A 23,914-nucleotide genomic window follows, 5' to 3' on the forward strand; every position below is an offset into this window, starting at 1 on the left:
CTGAGTCGTGCTAGAGTAGCATATATATTATCATAGGTGTGTGCACTGATCAAAATGATGTATCACATGTGGATATGGCCACGTGACCCACTGAACCTGGATAAGACGACCACCTGGCCACGGCGACCACTTTTTCTCGTCCCTTGAGAGGGGTCGCCTTAGGCTGTGTTTACATGAGGCGTTTCAACCCGGGTTGAGTTCGACCCGGGTCAGATTTCAACCCGCCATGTGCACAAAGTGAATGGCGCGTTTACATGACGCATTGCGCTTGACCCGGGTTGAAATTTCGCCCCGGGTTGATTTCAACCCTCCCCCCAAGGGGAGGGTTGAAACCAACCCGGGTGAAGAAAATCGTACAAACGTACTTCTGTGCGTATCTCGCGCCAGGTTTGAACAGCACTGCAGATGCAAATTTCGCGCGAACGGATTCACGTGACCATGCAGGACTGTAGATAGAGTGTAGAAGTGGACTTTTGGCGGCATATCAGTATTTGATCCGGGTCAACTGTCTTCATGTAAATGTTGTGCGCCATCTATGGATCTGCCACATCGATCGATTTTGCTGCGCGATCTGTCCATCTGTCGATCGACAGATCGCGCAACGATCGATCGATCGCGCAAAATCGATCGATCGCGCAACAAAAAAAAGAAACCAAATCGATCGATTGTGAGCTGGGCGCGGAGTAGGTATTTTACTACTCCCTTGTGAACGGCATCATCGTAATCAGTACTCGCACTGGTACGAGTACTTGGCGACTGCAACTGGCCGCACACCACTCAGTAAACAGTAGATGACGATTCTTTGAAGAAGTAATGGTTGACGTTGTCGAACATTCAGACCCACTGGAGGCGTTCCACAGCCTGGAGCCCGCTGATAAGGATTTTGATGTGACTTGAGTAAGTACTAAAGTGATGTCAACACTAGTTCTACGTACTCTCAGTCTCTCTCTCTCTCTTTTTTCGGCGTCAGACATTGAGTGGGAGATATAGATGACTGGATTTCGTTTGTAAAAATTAATAATGAGTAATTTCTGCAATTTGTGATCGAATCAGCATGCTGTCAGCTGTACCAGTCCACATCCCATCGTAATCAGCGACCAGGCCAAGCGTGATATTTGCCTTGGTATTTCACTATGTGTGGTGAGAAGACGTCCATTCACGTCTGAGAAATTCATTTGCAAATGGGAAATCAACAGGCCTGTATTAGTATGGGCAGAATTCATCACCCGGGCCGCTATTGAAGCTTTGCACAGTTGTCAATGTCCAACGGCCTATTTATACGAAGACCTGTGGTGGCTACGTGATTCTCTTAAACCTGTGATCATGTTTTCCAAGATCATTTCAGTAGCAGACATATGAAACGCTACGCCGGGCCTGAGCCCGAGGCAATGTACGGACGTGGCCGTGCTGCACTGAACCGCGTGGCATCATCGTCACGTATGATGGAGTCAACATGACTGCGCCCTGCATATGCATCATACATCTGATAGTACGTTTATTGCCCTATCCTTGGAGAGTGGGCCACCAGGGAAGGCTGGGTTTCCGACTTGGCTTCACCTATAATGCTCATGATTGAACACGCTCTTGGAGAATAAATGTAGAATCCGGCTGAACATTGAAACCAGATAGCATCGCGTTTCTGCGCTGCACCTCACAACACCATTGACATACAACCAGGAAGAGCTGGGAACTTGAGGGAAGTGACGGAAAAGTCAAAGAGGAAGTGAAGAAGATTGAAGAAGAGGATCAGTAATCATCAAGGAGGCCAAAAAGAGGTCACCTACGAGCCAAATGGCTCTTGATGTGATGATGTGCAGGCAGGTATGCTGGAATTGGATAGACTCTTTTGGTCAATTTTTGGCCTATCCCACATCTTTCTACCGCAGCTCTGGCAGATTGATTGGTACTATACCCCTGAATTTATACATTTCTGAGCTCTGTGACACGTTACCTAGCTCGTGAATGTCGTCTTTCAGCCATTCATCATTGCTTATTTTGACATTTGATGAGGAGCCGATCATGACTATTTTTGAGGATGCGCATGTCAGAACGCTTTGTTGTGACATGCTCATCTAAAGGATTTTGCAACTGTTTCTATTGAATACCTATAATAGTAGTACGAAATAATTAGGGCTCAAACGGTCACGGTTTTGCCCCGAACGGTTAACTGCTAAGCTAACGGTCGGTTTAACGGTTATAACCTATAAGCCATGGCAATCCTGCGGACTCTTTTTTAACCGTTTATTTGACTATACTCATTCAAAAAATGTACCCTATTCAGTACAACGCACATATGTACATTCTCTTGCATGCTCATTCATACATACTCTCACACGAAGAGACCAGATATGACCGAGTTGACAGCCCAGAAATTGCGTACGCGTGCGACAGGCTGCGAAAGTGCATACTTTGCAACGACCTGATACATGAAAAATTGACTGAAAAGTTACTGCGTAACCGTTATCTTTATCGGTTAACCGTTAATTCTTCGTAACCGGTCTGCAACCAGTTAATCGGACTAACCGTTTGAGCCCTAGAAATAATGGTTGCGACTTTGGCGATAATTATTACGAAAGGGTTTGCTCCCCACACTGGAGCTCGCGCTATTCCGTCGACTTGACAAAAATACCCGAGCCCGCTACCCGACCAAACCCCTACCCGTTGCAGCCCTGATTTTTTTTCGTCGGACTGGCCCCTTTCCATTCCCTCAACAAACAAAGGAATTATATAATGAACACTGGATCACTTATTATTCTGCTCGGTGCATGGACCAGTACAGGAACCGACACTCAATACAGTCAACTTCGCTTATAACGACACTCGGCAGGGCATCAAAAAGGTGTCCTTATTCGTGAAGTGTCGTTATACCCGAAGTCTCATTATATGTATTACACTGGGATGGGACTTTGCTCTGGGCATGGAAATTCTGTCGTTATTCGCGAATTGTCGTTATATCCGCAGTCGTTATTAGCGAAGGTGACTGTACTTACTGTTATGTTGATGGATGGATGTGGTTTATAGGATCGCTCTTCCGAACGAGAACACTGTTTCTGGTTCATTGAAGTAGGGATACTGTGCATGTATTATAATGTGCATGCTTAGCTACAAGATGAAATGGATCCAGCCATTGAGTAAGAGAAGAGTTTCAATATTTTAATTCTATTAAAGTATACACCCGGTTCCAAAATAACGCACGTGCCCTTGCATACGCCCAGGAAATCGAGCCTGCTATTATATACACCCGGGACCTATACACGGGCTTTTACGGTAACGTTATAATTATCTCAATGTTCCGGGTACGGCTATTTACCATGATGTGGGTATAATACTGGACATACATGTAGTCTGTTTTCTATTTTGCTGCTCCTTGTTCTTTGGTGCGATTGGTGGCTCGGAACAGGCAGACATTATTTACCGATATAATCGCACAGGTCACATTGTAGAGTGCAGACCACCTAGTGCTTTGAAGATTCACTGCGATATTCCCATAATGTTATAATACATGTATGAAAATCAGCATCATTTTCTGTATGTTAAATGCCACAAATTGTTAGGCTTCACCGTAATATCAAGAGTACATAACCCCTCTTGGTAATATCCATGTTCAGTGTTCCGTTCACATCGGTTCATGCTGATCACCCGAAAGTGTCGTCTAAACAGGATATAGGGGTGTGCGGATAATGCTCGAAAAGGTGGGAGATTCTGCTCGAAAAGCTGTGAAATTGGCAGAACCATACAAACCTTATGGCGGGCAATTCCTCGAATTCTGCTCCATTTCTTTATCCACATACCAAACATGCATGAAACTTATGCATATGCCTAACAGGATATGTCCGCGCCGCGGGGATTATTTTTCAAATAATCTCCTCAATGTCATGTACATAATTGTCGCCGGTCGCAGCGGCTTCACAAAACGTAGACTTTCCCAGCCCCCCCCCCCCAAAGTACACACAAAATACAATTGAAGCATATGCAATGAAACGTATGCATTGGGAAATTGGATTGCAGTAAAACCCGTGTTTGCCGGACCCTGTACCAAGCGGAATCCTGTATTTACCGGACAAAATTTCATGCACCAAAGTGCTGTGGATCGAAAGTGCATTCCTGGATCAAGCGGGGTCCTGTCACATCAGGACAGTTTCCGCTGCACCAAGGGCGTCTTGTCAGGGCAGGCTTTACTATAGTGAAGTTTATAGTGAATTGTACTCCAAGTAACTCGTGAGTCCACACACAATGGTCATGCAGTACAAAGCCGAAAAGTCCCTTTCAAGACAGAGTGACAGACAGGAGTCGTCACTAGAAGGGCTGATCAACCAACACAGAATACTACAGTGGTGCTCAATGAAGTCCAATGAAGCGAGTGAATGCCGTGCGGAACGTTGTGCAGCTGTGAACACTGGGCTGTCAACTGGCACTGGGCGCACACTTGACTCACACAATATTAACATTGAGCATCAACGTAGCATAATAATAGCAGTGAAAAAGAGTAGAGTCAAATACGCGATGAGCGATAGTGTAGAGTCTACAAGTAATACTAAAGGCAGAAATAGAGTAATGCCATCAAGTGCGAGATAACATGTTAGGAGCATTAACGTGTGATTGTGAAGCTTACTTTAAAGCGGGATGTTGAGTCTACAGTGCACCATGGGCACAGCGAGATCATGTTATGTGTGAATGGTATACCGTAAAGTACCGCCAGAGCGCCCCGTCTCGCGAGAGTGCCCCACCTTGATTTTACAGCCAGGGTCCAGGGAAAGGAAAATCGTACGGCAGAATGCAACGAAGTGTGTATGGTGTACTAACGTCAGAGGAAGGTTTTTGTGTGGAGCTCGTGTCCGCTCGAAGGTACGGATTGTCTGCACAACGTGCAATATGTGTACGAAGTTCGTGTCGTATGACCTACAGACGGGAGACCATCTACACAATACGACCACGAAAGGACGAGATAGTGGGGCGCTCTGGCGGTACTTTACGGTACTAGTAATCAAATGGATGCAAAACATATAGATGTCGTGATACACCATGCCTGATTCGTGGCTGGAAGCCGCGAGCTCAGTGCTTGGGGCTAGTGGGATTCCTCTAGCTTTCAGAATCCTGCATGAAAAAAGGTAAAAGAAAGTGAAGGTACAATCATAGTAAGGTGATGTAAGCCTCTTGGTTTCGCGAACGAATTTCATCATTAAATTCATGGCATGGGAACGACGCTACAGAAGTATACAAAAGCTGAGCCATCCTCTAAAGAAAGTCCACTTTAGTGAATCTCATCTTGTCAGCAGCACCATGCTGTTTGTATGGGAGAATTGCCTTCGTACAGTGCTGCCCAATGAAATCCTGAAATCAAGTCGCGTCACTCAAGTACCGGGCGTTGCGCAGCCCTAGACCTGCGAACACTGGGCTGCGAAATGGTGCAAGGCGCAAACTTGAGTGACACGACTGGATTTCATTGAGCAGGACTGTACATTCAAGGCACCTGCACTTCCTATTACAGTGTAATGTTCTTATTATACAGGAACATTCCCAACTGGGCCTAATGTCTTCTGAGGCTGCGTTAACACGACAACGCACGGCCATTTTCCGTTTTCAGTCCCGCATTTCTTTTTTCATTTTCGTGCGTTTACACGATCAAAGCTGATCCGAGGTGGTCTCGGTTTGTATCGTTTTCTCGCGTCTACACGGGAGCAAAGGATCCGCAAAAGTTCGTCATGTGCCGAGTGTTGTCGTGGAAGCACCAATCACACTCAAGGAATAATCGAAAACAGGCCACACACCAGCACTCGTCACATGACGAAAATTGTAAAAAAAAAAGAGTTTTATTGTCGGATCCGTGTGAACGGCCGAAAACGGAACAAACGTGACGGAAACGAGGCCAGCAGACCGTTTCGACTGTTTACACACCCAAATTTATCCGGCAGAACATTTCCGTTTTCAAATTCTTCCACCTTGGCCAGCGTTTTGGTTCTCTTCCGCTTTGGTGTACAACTATTACGTTTTGCTCCGCGTACCGTGTAAATGAACCATAGACAGGTTGCCAAAGTCGCCTCCGGAGATCCGTACCCGAGATAGCCCTGGAGACCGCGGAGCTCGGAATCGATTTTTCGGGGCAAAGAGACACATGGATTGATGTGTTTGTGTGTTTTGTTTTGCTTGTGGCATGACTTGCGTTTCCTTCCTTTTAGTGTATTGGTACATGGTAGTTGTTTGTTGCTGCCGACTTCTAGTGGTAGTGTAGGAATAGAGTAGGACTTGTAGTAGTAGCAGCGATAGTGTGGATAGTCGCATGGATCTGCCGTTTGACTCTCTGAAACCTTTCAAAGGTTTGACGATTGGAACTATAAAGAGAATTTTTGGTAGTGGTAGAACGTTCAAGAGAGGGCAGAAGTTTGCAAAGGAGGGTTTTGTTCATGCTGTGACAATATCATTGTCTGAAGCGGATAATGATGCTGTAGTCAGTGCATTTTGTTGGGCAAGCCAGACGAAGGATAAAAAACACAAGGTGTTCCTGGCCATCAACTGCACTAACTTCGACCTGCTGCAGAACACCTGCAAATGTACAGCTGGGCTAGGTAAGTGTAGTCACCAGTGTGCTATTTTTCACTACCTTTGTGCAGCTGGAGCTTTCCTTAACTCTTTGGATGGTGGTGCACCTGGGAGCAGCAGTACTTCGGAGCCGGATGTGTCCAGAACGTCGTTACCTAGGCAGTGGGGGATACCTACCCGGCACATTGATCCAACATTGCCTATGGAGCGGCTGGATTTTCAGAAAGTTGTTGAGGACAAGAATTTCACCCCTGTAAAGCCTGATAGTTCTGTAGAGCCCGTAGACAAGAGTAAGATTTTGCCAACTTTGGACACTTTCCCCTTGCATATCAAGCTGCATGCGGACTTGGTAGATTCGCAGCAATCCATGGTCCTTCTACGATATTTCCGACCCGGCCACTCCTCCTCTGACGATGAGAGTGGAAATCCTGACAGTAGCATACCTGATAGTAGCATCCTCCCTGCTGCTGTGCCTCAGCTCGTGGAGAGTCTTTACGCCAGTGCTCGCCCAAGGCCAATTCGTCTGCCTCAGTATCTTGGTGTCGTGTTTGACGTGATCAATAGTGCTGCAGTGCCACCGACGCCTGCTGATATTGATTCTTGGTGTGAGCTACTGTCAACGGCACTTAGTCTAAATGAAGCTGAGCGAGAGCAAGTTTGCCACAGCACCAGCCAGCAGCATCAGTCAGAGACATGGTACACGGAACGAATATGCAGATTGACGGCATCAAAATTTGGCCTCATTTGCAAGCGCCGTTCTGGGTATATGTCATCCCTAGTCAAGCAGCTGCTTTATACTGATCCGCCCGTGCACGTAACATCACTGGCGCAAGGCCGCATGAAGGAACCAGTCGTTGTCAAGCGGTATGCTGCCTTCAAGCAGGAGCAAGAGGAGTTGGTGGACATATCAGAGACTGGTCTCCATATTCACCCAGAAGAAGGATACCTTGCTGCCAGCCCTGACCGACTCGTGTCTGATTGGTCGTGTGAGCCTTCCTCTGGGCTGCTAGAGGTGAAATACCTCTCAAGTGTCAATGGCAATCTAGTTGACAGCTTGAAGAAGTCAAACTTCTGCCTGGAGGACATCAACGGCAAGCTCCGCCTCAAGCAAAATCACAATTACCACTACCAAGTGCAAGGTCAAATGGCGTGTGCTGGCCGCGTGTGGTGTGACTTTGCCTGTATGGCAGCATCAGGTGACCTGTTCGTGCAACGGATAAGCTTCAATCCCGATTTCTGGAATGAATGTGAGGGGAAGCTACGGACCTTCTTCAGCCAGCATCTTGCTCGGGAAATTGTGTATCCCGGCCATGCACAAGTCAGCTAGATGGACAGTTCTCATTCCAGTTCCGCACATCTACGCAGTGTTCTTGTATATATTTTCTAGCCATGCCAAGTTTTCTTTCGGTCTGCAACTTCTGTTGACCTCGAGACTATTGGCTAACCCCACCTTGACTCAAGACAATTACTTCAGCGGTTTCAGCATTCAGCATAAAGGCATAGAGCAGCACAGCATTTAGTTTTTAAAGAACAACTTTGAAGTACACCGTAACACTTGTTACTGTATAAAGACTTCGCGCGAAATGTGCATCTGCAGTCACAGTCCAAAAGAGTTGGCACCTATGAATTCAGGGGATGGCCCACGCCTGGTAAAAAGAAAAAGAAAGAAAAAAGAATGTTTGGCACCTATGAATTCAGGGGATGGCCCACGCCTGGTAAAAAGAAAAAGAAAAAAAGAAATCATAAGAAAGAAAACTAAAGAAAAAAGAATGTTTGGCACCTATGAATTCAGGGGATGGCCCACGCCTGGTAAAAAGAAGCTTATAAGCCTGTAACAGGTGAGAAGCGTGGGCAACACAACAACGAAGAGGTACAGGGCGGAATACTCGCATTCACCGGTCCTCACACACTCGCGCCAATTCACACTGTTACATGGCGTAAAGAACATGTAGAACATAGAATGGCTCCCACCTAAACCCAATCAGCGTATTGGTGGTCGGAGATTTGCAAGCACGGCACAAATGAGGACAATGTCTGAAGCAGTCCGCACAGACGACACCGGAATTCGGTTCCGGAGGAACCTGCAATAGCGTGTGCGCATGATGCAGTTTTCTACCACAATGCGGAGGTTGGCGATGACCTTGGTTGTCTCAACCTCTTGTGTTGAGAATTGCACAGCTCCACAACGAAACGGTGGCACGACAACTCTCAGCCCACGCGGCTGGAGCTCCGAATTGGACAAAGTGAAGCCTTTGTCAGCCATGATATCATCTCCTGGACTGAGCATGTCAAGAATTCCTGACTTTATCGTAATGGAGTTGTCGGATATTGACCCGGGGTATGCTCGTGAAACAAAGGAGACGAAGCCATCTGGGGTGACACCGAAAAGCACCTTCACGGTGTTTCTGCCTTTGTAGCTGGAGTACGTCATGGTGTTCAGAGACAGAGATGATGGTGCCTCCATCTCGAACTCGGCACAGTCCAGAATAATACGTACATTCTTGTATGTCTGCTGCGCCTTGAAAGCAGCTGGCATGCACTGCAGCACACGTCTACGAGACGGCCACACGAGCAGGGGCTTGAATGCGCAAGCCAGAAGTGGAATCCATTTCTTTATAATTTTACTTGCCCTGGACTTTGCTTTCAGCCTGAAACGGTGTTGAAGGTCCTCTATCTGCAAGCCAAGCCGGAGACGCATCAGCACAAGAAGAAATTCATCGGCGGGCTGCAGCTGGCGTGGACGTCCAGATTTTACTTTCTGGTTGAGGTGAGGCAATATCAAATCCAACAGAGAGTGAAATACCTTAACAGAAGGAAGACCAGTGTAGTAGTGCACGGTGTCATCAGACTCCAGTACCCAGCCTGGTTTGCACGGCTTACTAGCAATAGCCTCAAGCTCAGCTTTCTCTGCTCTGAGACGTGCATTCTCTTCTTTGCACAGTTCAAGCTGCTCCTCAATACCGGTAGTTCCACCATTCACGTTGTGACTGCCCGTGTTGCCGTCAACAATGCTAACAGCAGCGCCAATCTCGTGGGGGTCAGAAGTAGAACTTGCACTAGTGCCAAGAGTACTGGCTTCAGCAGCAACATCCATACCAACTGCCTCAGCCACAAGGGGAACAGCGGCAGGGCTGCCTATACTGGCAGCGGCAGCGCATTCAGCACTGGTCACTGGTCGCATGAGCCTCCATAGCACCGGCGGTATCAGCCACCGTAGCACTGGAAGTATCAGCCTCTGCAGTACTGGTGGCATCAGCATCCGTAGCACTGGCCGGATCGGTCTCCGTACCACTGGTGGCATCAGCAAAACTATCAGTCTCAGCAGCAGCAGCAGCAGCAAGACTTGGTTTCTTGGCATTGGCATTGGCTTTTTTGGGCTTAGACTTCGGACATTTTCTCAACGGTCTCTTTTCTGGAGCTTTCCTACACAAAGGATACGACTTGTGAGAGAAGTATACCGGATATGGCTGGTCCTTGGATTTCTCCCCGTTGTGGAAATGCTTGTAGCACAAGCAAGTGTCCTTGGATGGCACCAGATCCTTTCTATTGATTCTTGTGAGCCAAATGGCTCGCACTGTCGGCTTACGAGGGAGAAAATGAAATTTGATCTTCTTTCCTTTCACTCTCCTTGTCGAGCAACCCACAGCACAACAGTGATCATTCTGACCCATCCCCGGTTGCTACAAATAACTGTACCAAAGGGAAGGAAACATACGTCTAAAGTTAAAAAGGAAAAACAACTTGTCGCTCTGCCCCGAAAAATCGATTCAAACATCCGTGTTCTCCAGAGCCACCTCGGGAACGGATCCCCGGAGGCGACTTTGGCAACCCGTCTATGCATCCGAAAGGATTTAGTTGCGCTTTCACCCCCAGCGTTGTCGTGTATACGCAGCCTTAGATGGTGCCCAAGGTATTCATTGAGTTCCTGCAACTTCATTTGAAATGAACTGGAAAAGTGCGAAGGGATTCGAGGAGGACATTAAAGCAGTCAGCTCCAAGAAATGAAATTGATTCGTGAATTCAATTATAATGATGTTCACACCTACATGTACATGTATGCAATAACTAGGTATCACACTTCATCTTACAGGCGAGACCTCACTATATATTCTCTGGGGTACGGCAAGTGTTATGCTTTAGAGAGGTCCATGTTATAGCGAGTTGGGCACATAATATAAACCATATAATGTCAAAGTTAGGGCTGCGGTTAACCAAAAGGTTATAGGCTAGAACCAAGAGTAGATAAACAAGAGTGTGCAACTCCGGGATGGGTTGGCCCGTGGCGGAATTTTTTGTTGACGTAATCTTTTCTATGACGCATGCGCTGCGGGTCTTTTGGAAAGTTTGCATCGTGCACTTGGCCGGGCTTTACATTACAAGGTCGGTGCCCAGTACGTGCTCTCACACTGTTCTGCGTCAAAATGCGCGTTTTTCTGAAAAAAGGTGACGTCTACAAAAAATGCTGCCACAGGCAGGGGTATGTGCAGATTGTGCAGAAGAGATCCAGAGTTGCACACTCTTGTTTATCTACTCTTGCTACAACCTATAAGAGATAAACTGTACATGTAGCCTGTATTCATGTACCATTGCTGTACATGACTGTAAATCCATGTATCCATGGTACCATGACCTCACGCACTGCCAAAACAAACACTACAATATGTATAATACTCATAAAAGGACACATTTCAGGCTCATTACAAACGTCTTGAAAGTTTTTGTCTTCACAAGTATACTTTATGAGTATTATGAGTATTATCGCATTTTTGTCTCAGACGAAACTGTTTACAATATGTATAGTGGATGCATATTATATTTTGCTCAGTTTTCCAGAGCAGGTTCAACAAAGAGTGAATAACAACTAAATAGAGCGGTTGCCAGTTGACAAACCCCCTTTATATTTACAATGCAGTTGCGTGAATGTCCACTACTTTCTGAACGAAAGGTTCAACATATTTTAATATTTTGTATGCTCCATTGGGCTTCGGATTGCACCATCACCTTGTCATTTAATCAACTCAACCTCATCATGAGCATACGCAAGCATCACTAATATGGGGAGCAACCCCAGAGATGAGGGAGATACACGCCGTACATCCATTGTGCACAGTACTGACAGGGTACGCACATGCTGTCACGTATATTATGTACAGCGGACATTGAAAGAAAATAACCGATTAACCCATATGCCAGGGGCGGATCCAGACCCCAAAGCTGAGGGGTGCGAGGATGAAACTTACATATTTTCTTTTGCAGTAGTAAACCAAAGACATAGTATGTTATGTGTGTGTTACTGTCATAATTACACATAGCACCAAGATGAGTAGTATGATTAGTTACACATTGAATGTCAAAATTTACAAGTAATTTACGACTGTTACCGGTATGATTCTCAGTCAGACACAGATTATGCTATGTACATGCTATATACACAATGTCAACTCTAGTCAGAATTCAGGGCGGCTGTTCCATTCCTCACTCCGCATCCTGGAGAATGTTGGTCATCCTCATCTTCCGTGGGTGCTTGAGGGCGAACATGTCGACGATGTCAGTGACATCAACAGCCAAGTCGTAGCGGATGTGGAGTAGAGCTAGCCCGGTTAGTCTACTCTGTCCCATTGTACTCCTGAGGTAGGTCTTAAGGAGACGCAGGGCCGACACGCTTCGCTCACACTCGCAAGACGTGATCGGCATCACAGCTAGAATGGCTAGTGTGGCGAAGATGTTGGGGAAAGTGTGCTTGCAACACTGTTGGAGTGCGGCTTGAACAGTGGAGGGCAGAGAGTCTTCACCCACGCGGCTCCACTTCACCCACCAGTTGTCGAGCTCGGACGTAATAGATGAAGATGCTGGCATGTCTTCGCTGTACTGGTCGATGAAGCGTTTCAGGGAGGCCTTCCAATCTGTTGTCTTCTTCATGACAGCTGGGACTGCCACAAGACCAGACGCTGCTGCGCTCCGGGCATCGGAGAAGCGAGCGTGGAGTTCTTGAAGAAGGCAATCAAGTAAAGGCGTGGTGATGATGATGCGGAAGTGGTCCTCTGCTGATGCACCTGGTACGGTAGGGTTGGCCCGATGGACTGATCTCCCACATGCGCGAGGTGCCTTCAACTCGATGCCAGCATCATCAGCAACCTTCTGCACAGCTTCGTACCACTCCTTGTGCTTCTCTTCTACTTTGGTGCGCAGCATTTCCAAAGTGTCGTCTGTCGATCGTTGTCCTGACGTCCTGATCACGTGATTGCACACAAATCATCCGCGGATCCGCGCAACGAGCCTGGGCCTGGCCTGGCCTGACCTTTTTTTTTTTTTTCGGAAAAATCCTGACGGGTTCATTTGCACCCTTCGCACCCCCCTGGATCCGCCCCTGTATGCATATGGTTAACTGTTCGTGTATTCTTAACGGTTACATAACCGGTTAACCTATCTTCACCTAGTCAAAATGGCGCTGTTTGCTTACAGACTACAACTGTATTGCCATCGATCCACACTGATCAATCCAGGAAATGTGCGCATGTTGTACATTTTTAGTGTATTTTATAGTAGTGTGTCTACTGCATGTGTTTCAGGACTGTAACAGTCACACTACAACAAAAGTCCGACACTCCAGAACAACCCCACACAAAATCCTGTGGTCGACCAGCCAACAAACACAGCTCTGGGTTGAATGACGAATTAGTGAAAAACTATAAAGAGAAAAGAGAGGTGAAAGAGAAAACCGCCAACACATCTCCAGAACGACAGAGCCTCACTCTCTCCCTCTCTCTCTCTCTCTGTCTGTGTGTCTGTCTTTGTCTTTGTCTCTCTCTCTCTCTCTCTGTCTCTCTCTCTCTCTGTCTCTCCCTCTCACGGCAACTAAAAAAACAACCATATCTCAAACCACACCTCACTCATTTTACGCTGTAGGATGAAGATGAAGGGGAGGTTGGCGATGAGAAGAAGAACACGGCAGGGTTTAAGCATTTATTGTTCAGTGACCCGTGTCGTTTGGCGTATAATGATTCTCGGTTTACAATTGTAGTATTGTTTGTTTTGCAAAGAATTTCAATCAGTTAAAAGTCATAGATGCTGTTTACATTCACAAGCGTAAGCCAGACCGATGCATTCAGAAAGAACATGTCACGGCATCCACATTCTTTCCTTAGCACCGTAACTGTATTTTGCACATATGTTTGTTTTATTCACCCTCTCTCTTTCTCTTTTCTTACAGTTACACTTGTGTTTTATCACACTATAGAATGACTGCGCATGTATTTTATAGATTGCGATTATTATCACTGTCGGGAAGGAAAACACCAATTTTACAGGGCCCTAAAAGTCTGAACGATACCTATGAAATGCACTGTCAAAGCAAACACAAAATATGAATATGCAAGCTCATGCCTGAGGGGAAGATGAGAAGTTGAAACGTGGAGATTTTTCGGACAGGACGAGAATCCGAAGAACCTGGGTGATTCCCTTACTTCCACAATGGGCTAGTGGCTGCATCACAAAAATTATACCTTGCAGTGGGTGCAGAGACAGATCAATAAACACTAACCTGAGCATGAGAGCTGCTCGTATTCATTGCGATCGTCAGGAAAATGGCAGGACGAACGGACCAGAAGAATGTTGGCTATGACAAACAACTGCATATCCAGACGACACACGGCTTGACTATTTGCTTATGACGTTCAGCTTCGAGGTCCAGCACGATGGAATTTTCGGAAGGAACTGATTTTTGAATTATTTGGGGAAGAAGATTGCACTCAGAAAAGGTACCGTAACTGGTTTCTTTCATTTGAAAAGCTGTTCACCAAAGTCCTAAACATACACTGTACGACGTTTCGGAGCTGCTCCAAATCGATCGATTTGTTTTGAATGGTTTCGCCACCGCTTTCCGATCGATCGATCCTTGCGCGATCTGTCGATCGACAGATCGCGCAAGAAAATCGATCGATTTTCCAAATCGACAGAACGCGCACAACATAAACGCTCACCTCTTTTGTCTATCGTACAGACTTTCAACCCGGGCTGAACTCGACCCGGGTTGAAATTTCTCATGTAAACACAGCCTCAGACAGGTTTCACTCTATGTTGCTTCGCGCTGTAAGAAATCAAATCAAGCACGCTCTGTCATGATGGCTGAATCTTGCCCTTTCCTGCAGCCTTCGTGCCTACGGCCCTTGGGCTGCAGGCTCGGGCAAGATTCAGCCATCACGACCTCCTGAGCGTGCTTGATTACATACCAGATGGGGTCCGCGAGTCGTAAAATAACGGTATTTTAGGAATCCATTGTCAGTTCGAGACATTTTTCAGCCAGGTCAGACTGGACCCGGTGTTATCTGTCCAGCCAGGTCGTGCAGTTCCCCAGCCGGGCGCGTGACCCGGCTCTCCAGCAGGCCCTGGTAGGGTGTAAAAAAACCCTGTGTTGGTACGGCCAGGGAGTCGTAAAATACCGGGAGGCGACACGCCACACATTTCACGATCCGAGGATTGCCGCACTCGACCCGCGAAATTTGAAGCGTGATTGAAACGTCGTCGTCATCTTCTTTTTCTCAATTGTTTTTGCTATATGCTTCGAGGCTATTCTGGATCTCCAGAGCGAAAGCTGGTTGTTTCTGATACGTACCACGCATTACCTTAGGTTGAGCCGTGGCTTTTATTTATTTTTTGGAAGTTCACTGCTTTGGAGACGACGGAATGTCAAGGTAAGTTATTCACGAAATGTACTCAAATTTGAATTGAGTCAATGCGAATGACACCCTGTTTTCGGAATAGTTCTCCACTAAACACACCATGCCCATGGCCCCTTCATGTTGTCCAAGTTCCATTCTAGGTTTGTGTGAAGTTTCGAGATGAAGTTCGACGATGTACTCACCTTTCCATGGAAGGGAAAAAAAAGTAGCATATCAAACAGAATCCATGCAGTATTTGATGCCACTATCCTCATTCTTCTGCATTCAAAGTGTTTCACATCTATATGGCCCATGAACTGCAAACAATATTTGTCATTTCTCAACTGTTCATAGCTGTTCATAACTGTTCTGAACACATTGCCTTCAGGAAACGTAAGGCCGAGTCGCCTCACCGACTGAGCAAAGTTCTCTGCGACGAAAGTCACACTATCGGCGGGATGCACTCAAGGTGAATACCCGTCAATATCCTGTATACTGCTTGTACCGCTTATCACAGTAGCATACACACAAGCACACATACACACACACACACACACACACACACACACATGCATGCTCGTGCACACACAAGCGCAAAATTCACATATCACTGGTTCAGTTGTTTTTATCTGTGTCGTATTTTGTCTTATACAGAGCTTCCGAGCCACGCGAGTCACCTGACCAACTGAAGAAGGTTCTGTGCGACGAAAGTCACACTATCGGCGAATGCACTCAAGGTGAATACCCTGTGGACTGCTTATACCACTTATCACAGAAGCACACACACACACACACACACACACACACACACACACACACACAAGCGCAAAATTCACATATCACTGGTTCAGTTGTTTTTATCTGTGACGTATGGTGTCTTATACAGAGCTTCCGAGCCACGCCGGGCCACCTGAATTCTCCAAACAAGGCTGAAGGCTTGTCACGGCATGGCATCCTTGCCAAATAAAGGTATAAGCTGCAGCAAGTTGTCGTTGCGACACCTTGCTCCTTCCAGCTCACGCCGCACGGCCACCAAGCACCAACCACCATGGTACTTTTCAGCAAGGTGAGACAAATTGTCAATCACCGGTTCGGGGATGGCTTCAGCAGCTTTGGATGGTGCTATTGACGCTTTCCTGATAGCAGCGGCAGCCGTGGCATGCAGGTAGCTTATCAGATTCGCTAGCACTGCAGATGTAACTTCCAAATCTGAAGAAGAGAAAAGAAAAAGACAACATATAAGGACTGGTGGTTGCAGAGACTGTACTAGTATTCAAAAGCCAGCGTTTGCATACCTAGTCTGCATACCTAGTCAGAAGCCAATTTTTTCCAACATGCATGCAAAACGCACTGACCTTCACAATTGATTTTCACTTCGGGAATAGCTGTTGCGATGACGGACAGCATTTGTTGCCATGCTTGCGAAATATCAGCACCCTTGCATGCCTTCACTCAGCTGGCACACTTCCTGGCGTAGCAGATTTGCAGTACCTGATGCCTTGTGTAACCGTGTCATAATAACATGCAGGAATGACTCCGTCGCCTCAGTAACACTCGCCTGTCTCATTGTCAGCAGTTTGCAAATTCCATGGATCACTGCACCTTCCATAGGCCTGTACACCATGATGGCACTACCACTCTTACATCGATCTGCACATAGACAAAGTATGGTTTGAGGATGGAGGTTTACATCATCTACGGTGATGATACATACTAGGTACACAAGTAAATTTTCAGGACTTCAATAAATATCCTGTCACAGTGAACAGACAATGCATCGTGGGCAGACTAGGATGAAAAGGATGGTGTCGACCACCTAATTTATCGGGTCAGTTCGGGCACTTAGGTATGCTACAGATTATACATTCGTGTCCACAAGGAAGAAACAAAAACATGCAAACGAAAGAATCTCACCTGTAGCCCACAGCTGAACATCCCCACAACTCAGGTCACCAAGTGAATACGTGGCGTCATCTACATCTTCCACGGTGGACTCATCACTTTGGCAGTCATCTCTGTCAAGCTCCATCATCCTTTACTTCGAAGGCCAAGGCACAAAGTATTATTACTTAGAAAAACAAAACGAACTGCTGACACTGGATTCGTTGTGTGCAGGATAATTTTATTGAGTTTTCAAATTTTTTGGACCAAACAGCGAACGCGTCCTTTTGCATGACCTGCGCCGCTTTGACCTCATGGGAAGTCCCTCGCCATGCAGCGCGTGAGGTCTCAGCACTCGTGCCCGAGCTGAGGCAATCATCCGACGCGGTTGTGCATCTCGTGTCGCCTCCCGGTATTTTACGACTCCCTGGTACGGCTGCCCAATGTCTACTTTGTAAGGTGCATTTTACATGTACACGCAGAAAGGCCATTTTCATGTTTTTTTTGACATTCGGAGTACAAGCTGCATATCAGATTTTGAATTTTTGGCCATCCAAACTTGATGGGTGCTAGCAAGAGTACATAACCCACTGGCATAAGCATATTGCCTTATAATCGATACACAAGGCCCGTCCGTACACTTAGCTTCAAAAGTTTTTTCTTTCCTACACACAAATGGCTTAATGAATATTAATTCAAGCTGGAAAATGCACATGGGCATTGCGATGTGAAGAGAATACACACACACACACACACACACGCACAGGCTAAGTAGCAGCGAAGCAAGTCACCGCTCAGTTGCTTAAAACCAATTCCCGGCCGCAAGCAAATAACGAAATACAGCCGAACATAACATACCAGTACTAGCGTGAACAACAATTACTCCACATTGTATGTATATACACAATAGAGAGACTAGCGGATGAAGAGGAGAGATAGAGAGCGCAATAGTTTAGAATTCACCTCTGGCCTTGGCGTTCAGTTGCTTTTTGTGGAGCTCAGTCAGGTAGTCAGTACGCATTTCCTTCATAAACCACACAGACCAGACGATGTACATGAAGACACAACCAGCAAAAACGGACCAATAAAAATTCTGGAACCCCTTGTACGGGGAGGCCTCGTGGAGACCGTGCGCCTTCACCAAGTCCTGGAGAGAGAGAGAGAGAGAGAGAGAGAGAGAGAGCGAGAGAGAGAAAGAGGGTTGAAGTAAGAGAAAGAGGACCAGACATGTGCAGGATACGATGGCACACAAAGATGCCGCAATCCTACATTCTAATTTGTACTTGTATTCGAAGATTATGAAATTCGTTCTGATTCCATTCATAATCGGACTAAAAAGAAGTAGAAGCTGTAGCAACTGAAGGCTTCTGTGAAATTTTTCCTTAAAAAAAAAGAAAGACTCATGATCATGAGTCATACTGTGATACAGCACGAGGCATGCGCTACGAGTCTGTGGCCACGTGAACGTGGCCGGGTTTCATTCAACTAACTTGCACTACAAGTACGATAAGGGGTTGTCGCAAAAGTTGTTTTTGTTGTACCTGAAATGAACATCGCTTATTTCATACACGGTCTCCCTCCCCCGTCCAAAATGAATGCAGCTTACTATGCCGGACATGCATGTACATGACTGTAAGGTATCGGTTGACTTGCGATTCTGCCCCCCCCCCCCTCTCCATGAACGACGTTCGATCCAGGGACAACAACAATTTTCTCTGATGACCCCTAAACAGCTACAAGCGCAGGAGAAAAAGCTTTCAAAAAAATTGAACGCGGCAAACTCGTGGTGAAGCCTGGCACTCAAGCTTCGTGCTTGCTATTTACAACATGCGTCACAGGTTCTGAAAAAATGCGACGCAAACAAAAAAAATCCATCGTGGACTAGACGAGCTGCGGAGCCGTGCCACTCTTGTTTATGCACTCTTGCAAAAACAATCATTAGCTTGAGGTGTGGACAAGTGCTTGCGCAAAAGAGAAATATGCGCCACCTCACATAGGGCATGCGAGCATCAACCAGGTGATGTCATGGACCCGACCCAGTAGCGGTATGCACAGATAGGGTTACTGGGTAGCCCTCAAATAGTACAAGCACATGGAAGTACAGTTGCGCTCGGTGAAATCCGACCCAGAGTGCACCTTTGGCGCCCTCAATCTGCACGGCCCTTGACGCCCTGGAAGTGGTACTAATGTGGCTGGACGTACACATGTACAAACACAATGATGTAATCGCAACTGGTACAGGGCGCCAGTTTTGCACTTTGGGTCGGATTTCATCGAGCACAACTGTAGGTATGAAGACATTTCCTGACTCAGCACAAGGCAACAGAGTTGAATGTCCGGTGCATGAAGCCAGCACTATTCATGACCACACTAAGTCTAAATTGCCACTAAAAGAAATATAAACACAAGCATCTGTACACCAATGGACTGTTTGCATAAATCCAATGACATCACCTTTTAGGGCTTTCCACGAATGACATGATCTTGTAAGGCCTTTCGCATTATACAAACGCAACTGTGTTGGGTTGGTAAGAAGTATGTGTTGCACTCAAATTATACGCAGTGGGATAGCTGTGTAGATGCATCCAACTAGAAGAGAAACTCAGACATATTTACAAAGACAAAGCTTCGAAAAAGGTGGCCGCGTTTCGTTGGTGGTGTACTGTCTGTGGGTCATACGACATGTACTTCGTACACACATTGCACGCTGTGCAGTCAATCCGTACACGGTTTACCTTCGAGCGGATACGAGGCCCACACCAAAATATTGCTAAATGTGAGCTTAGTCCACCAAGATTCTCACAACGTACAAACTCGCTGCACTCTGCCATACGACTTTCCCTTCCCTGGGCGTGAAATCAAGGCATTGCCCTTTCGCGGGACAGGGCGCTCTCGTGGTACAACACATATGTTGTTGGTCTGAGAGCATGAAACAAGGTGGAGGACACCGTGTTCTAGTGTACTATTATTGGATTATTTAATACTATATAAAGACTACACATATGCGGGTATGCAGGCATGTGTGTGTGCTTGTGTGTGTGTGCGTATACGTGTGTGTGTGTGTGTGTGCGTATACGCGTGTGTGTGTGTGTGTGCATGTGCATGTGTGTGTGTGTGTGTGCGCGCGCACGTGTGTCTTACACGCCTACGTGTCACTGTTCACTGTCACCCTTCGGTTTACTTCATCCAGTACATGTGTAGTGTCACTGGTTGCCTTTATGACTTCAAAACAACCCACTGGGCATGGCCCCGCTCCATCCTCGAATACCACCGTAGCACATGTTCCGGCATTCCAGGGACAGTCACCAAGCCAGGTTGATGTAGGCGCCACAATTATATCAGGTGATTCTCATGAAGATGTGCTCCATGATCTTGGACACAGCAAATGTCCGAAATGGTAAAGATCACTGCCCGTGCACTTGTTAAAAGTTCATGTGCAGCTGCTGCTGCTCCAGTAGATTACATACTGGGTAGGGATTTACGAACAATTTGATTATTTCCCATCTTGTGATGTGTGGTCATGACCTCCTCCCCCCGCACACAAGACAACCAGTGCAATCGCTAAGTGCATCACTGTACGGGTATACAGCAGTAACGCTGCTACCTAACCGAGTTGCTGGTACATGTGCATACATGAAGAAGAAAAATGGTCCGCTTTTCAACGAACATAAAAGTCAACTCAAAATAAGCATCAGCCCCACCATGCATCTAAATGTACTTACCATCTCAATTTGAGCTTGCTCTCTGAATGCTAGGCAGTCATTCTTCTCGGGAACTCTGCCATGCTTGTACGCGGATACGTAGGTGGGAACCTTGCCTGCATTCAGATCTCGGGCAGCCTCAGTGACACTGCTGGTCTGTAATAACACCGAAGCAACCAAGTAGTTTAGGAGCCGTGTCTCGCAGTTTTTTGGATCTTGAGCAAAGTCTTACCGCGCTGCGCACACGCAGGGTATTCTTGAGGCCAGTGGCCAAGCTGCGGCGGGCAAGCGACAAAGACAACGCCATTCTCCTCGCAAACGTGAACCAAGACTTTTGATTTTTCTTCCTCAACCTCAGCAAGGAATGATTTTGTCAGCTCCCGATCCCCTCTGCACTGCAGACCCGATCGATCGATCGATATCGCGATCCTTCTGGCTCGAAGACAACACTGCATATTTTTGCGACGGAAAATGATTTCAATGACGTCGTTCGTTGGTGACCATGGTGATTTCGAAGATGCTTTCCACGCGATGACGACAGATACCGTCGACGCGCGCACATTATTATTATTATTATTATAATTATTAAATTTTGAATAGGGTAGTCCCACAGGCCTAGCTAGGCCAGGGCCTTTTTACAGGGTACCGGTATACCCTATGAATTACATGTACATGTAGTAGTAGTAGTACTAGTAGTAGTAGTAGAATTTATTATTTTGATAGGGAAGGCCCTACAGACGTTGCCGTCTTGTTACAGGGAACCCTAAGTGCTCTTTACAGAGCGAAACAAAAACGGATAGATGCTCAACCTGACGACACGAGACAGGCAGAGCATGTAATGCGCGTGTACGCTATGTCACAGTATGAGTCGAGTTAATATTAGAGTCGAGTATGATTGTGCGGTCTTCGGTCGACCCCCCCCCCCCCCCACACACACACAACTTTACAAACGACTTGCATGCACAAGACTTACATTTTTGTAGTACATGTATGTAGTTACAACTGTAGTCAGGTAGTTGCAGTGGTTCCAGGTATAAAGAAGGGGTTAATTAAGGGAGGTTCTGCTCTACGTTTTGGGAACGCGACGCAAAGAATCACGCGAACTTTCTTCGCGTTCCCGTAACGTAAAGAAATCCTGTTCTGCTCTACGTTTCACCTAGAGAAGTCACGTGGAATGTGTACTGGGAATTTCCCCTTCCATATTTGGCAGTTTTCTGCATGCAGGTCATCGATACCCAGCAAATCCGTACGCATTTTCTCTGCGTGTGCCACAACGTAGAGAACCTCATCTGGAAATAGCCCTTGACAAGTCGCCGGGTGTTCGACCCATTGGTATCGGCGAAGTGGCCAGGCGCATTGTCGGCAAAGCCATCCTCACTGTCACCGGGAGAGATATCCAAGATGCAGCGGGCACCCTTCAACTGTGTGCCGGTCAGGAGTGCGGCATTGAAGCTGCCATCCATGCGATGCAAGATGTCTACCGTGAGGAGGATGCGCATGCCATATTGCTCGCCGACGCTTCGAACGCCTTCAACCGGCTTAACCGTGAAGCCTGCCTACGGAACATTCGTCACCTCTGTCCCTCTATAGCGCCAGCTGTAATCAACACCTACCGCCAACCATCCCGCCTATTCGTTGATGGAGAGTGCTTGCTATCGTGCGAGGGTACCACTCAGGGTGACCCTCTGGCCATGCCCGTATATGCGCTTGGAGTCCTCCCGCTCATCAAGAAAGTTGCAGTGCCTGGTGCGAAGCAGGGCTGGTATGCGGACGATGCTGCAGCCGGTGGCAACCTAACGCCTGTTCGCCAATGGTGGGACAATCTCGTCAGCCACGGTCCCGGGTATGGCTACCACTGCAATGCCCAGAAGTCACTCCTCCTGGTCAAGCCCTCCAGGTACGCAGCTGCTATCGAGATGTTCGAGGGGACCAGTGTGCAGGTCACGTGTGATGGTTGCCGCCACCTTGGTGCACCTTTGGGCACGGATAAGTTTATAGAACAATTTGTCCAGTCCAAGGTCGCCACCTGGTGTGAGGAAGTTGCGCAGCTCACGACCATCGCTGCATCGCAGCCACAGGCCGCCTACTCCGCCTTCACACAGGGCCTGCAAAACAAGTGGTCCTTCCTCTGCCGGACCTCCTCCATCCCGCCGTCCCTGCTTGAACCGCTGGAACACGCAATCAGCGGTCGGCTCATCCCGGCCATCACGGGTCAGGCTCCACCTGGGACAACTGTTCGCTCCCTACTCTCTCTGCCTTGCCGGCTTGGGGGACTGGGTATGGCAGACCCTTGTTCAGTGGCTGAACAGTACACCTCATCCCGAAGGATCACGGCTAGCCTCGTGTCTCGCCTGCTGGAGCAGGAGTCGTCTCTTGGCGACTCTCTGACCCAGCTCCGGACGGTCAAGGCGACGGTTCGGGCCGAGAAGCGGAGCGCGTTCAAGTCTATGGCTGACGCCCTTCGCTCGGATCACCGGGAGCTGGCCCCTGTTCTCGACCTGGCCTCTGAAAAGAGTGCATCCAGCTGGCTGACCTGCCGCCCCCTCAGCCGCCATGGTTTCATACTCAGCAAGGGAGATTTCCGGGATGGCCTGTGCCTCCGGTACGGCTGGACACCTCCTCGGCTCCCAAGCCTCTGCGTGTGCAGTAAGCCGCTGAATGTGAGTCACGCCCTGTCGTGCCCGTTTGGTGGCTTCCCGACGCTGCGACATAACGAGGTCAGGGACATCACCGCCAGAGCTCTAAGGCAGGTCGCTCACAACGTGACAGTGGAACCCCACCTCCAGCCCGTCACCGGAGAGGCCTTCCGCCATCGCACAGCTGTCACGGAGGAGCAAGCTCGGCTGGACGTTGCGGCTAGTGGTGTGTGGGGTGGCCGATTCGAGCGCATCTTTATTGATGCACGGGTGTTCAACCCTTTTGCGTCTTCGAATCGTGCCACCTCCCTCGCTGCTAGCTACAGACGCCATGAACAGGAAAAGCGCCGGAAGTACGAAGAGCGAGTACGTGAAGTTGAGCATGCCTCCTTCGTGCCCGTTGTGCTTTCTGCCTCTGGTGGCTATGGCAAGCATGCCAATGCTCTTTTCACGCGGATCGCCTCTCTCCTGGCTGAGAAGAGTAAGGAGCCATACGGGCAGA

At 47.6% G+C, this 23,914-nt stretch overlaps 4 long non-coding RNA genes across 4 annotated transcripts; 1 reads left to right on the forward strand and 3 right to left on the reverse strand.

Annotated features, from left to right (window-relative positions):
• The first annotated feature begins 784 nt into the window (after positions 1-784).
• Positions 785-2,742, forward strand: LOC135814794 (uncharacterized). The gene is made up of 2 exons (XR_010553218.1): positions 785-897; positions 1,054-2,742. It is a non-coding gene; the product is annotated as an uncharacterized LOC135814794 (long non-coding RNA).
• A 1,503-nt stretch (positions 2,743-4,245) lies between these two features.
• LOC135814793 (uncharacterized) lies at positions 4,246-14,637 on the reverse strand. The gene is made up of 2 exons (XR_010553217.1): positions 14,078-14,637; positions 4,246-5,094 (listed from the first exon to the last, which is right to left on the reverse strand). It is a non-coding gene; the product is annotated as an uncharacterized LOC135814793 (long non-coding RNA).
• Positions 14,638-16,149: 1,512 nt separating this feature from the next.
• LOC135813644 (uncharacterized) lies at positions 16,150-17,496 on the reverse strand. The gene is made up of 3 exons (XR_010553065.1): positions 17,109-17,496; positions 16,550-16,844; positions 16,150-16,403 (listed from the first exon to the last, which is right to left on the reverse strand). It is a non-coding gene; the product is annotated as an uncharacterized LOC135813644 (long non-coding RNA).
• A 220-nt stretch (positions 17,497-17,716) lies between these two features.
• On the reverse strand, positions 17,717-21,170 carry LOC135814795 (uncharacterized). The gene is made up of 3 exons (XR_010553219.1): positions 21,009-21,170; positions 20,798-20,932; positions 17,717-18,222 (listed from the first exon to the last, which is right to left on the reverse strand). It is a non-coding gene; the product is annotated as an uncharacterized LOC135814795 (long non-coding RNA).
• Positions 21,171-23,914: the final 2,744 nt, after the last annotated feature.

This window comes from Sycon ciliatum, chromosome 4 (genome assembly GCF_964019385.1).
Source record: "Sycon ciliatum chromosome 4, ocSycCili1.1, whole genome shotgun sequence".
In the NCBI taxonomy this organism is placed as follows: Eukaryota; Metazoa; Porifera; class Calcarea; order Leucosolenida; family Sycettidae; genus Sycon; species Sycon ciliatum.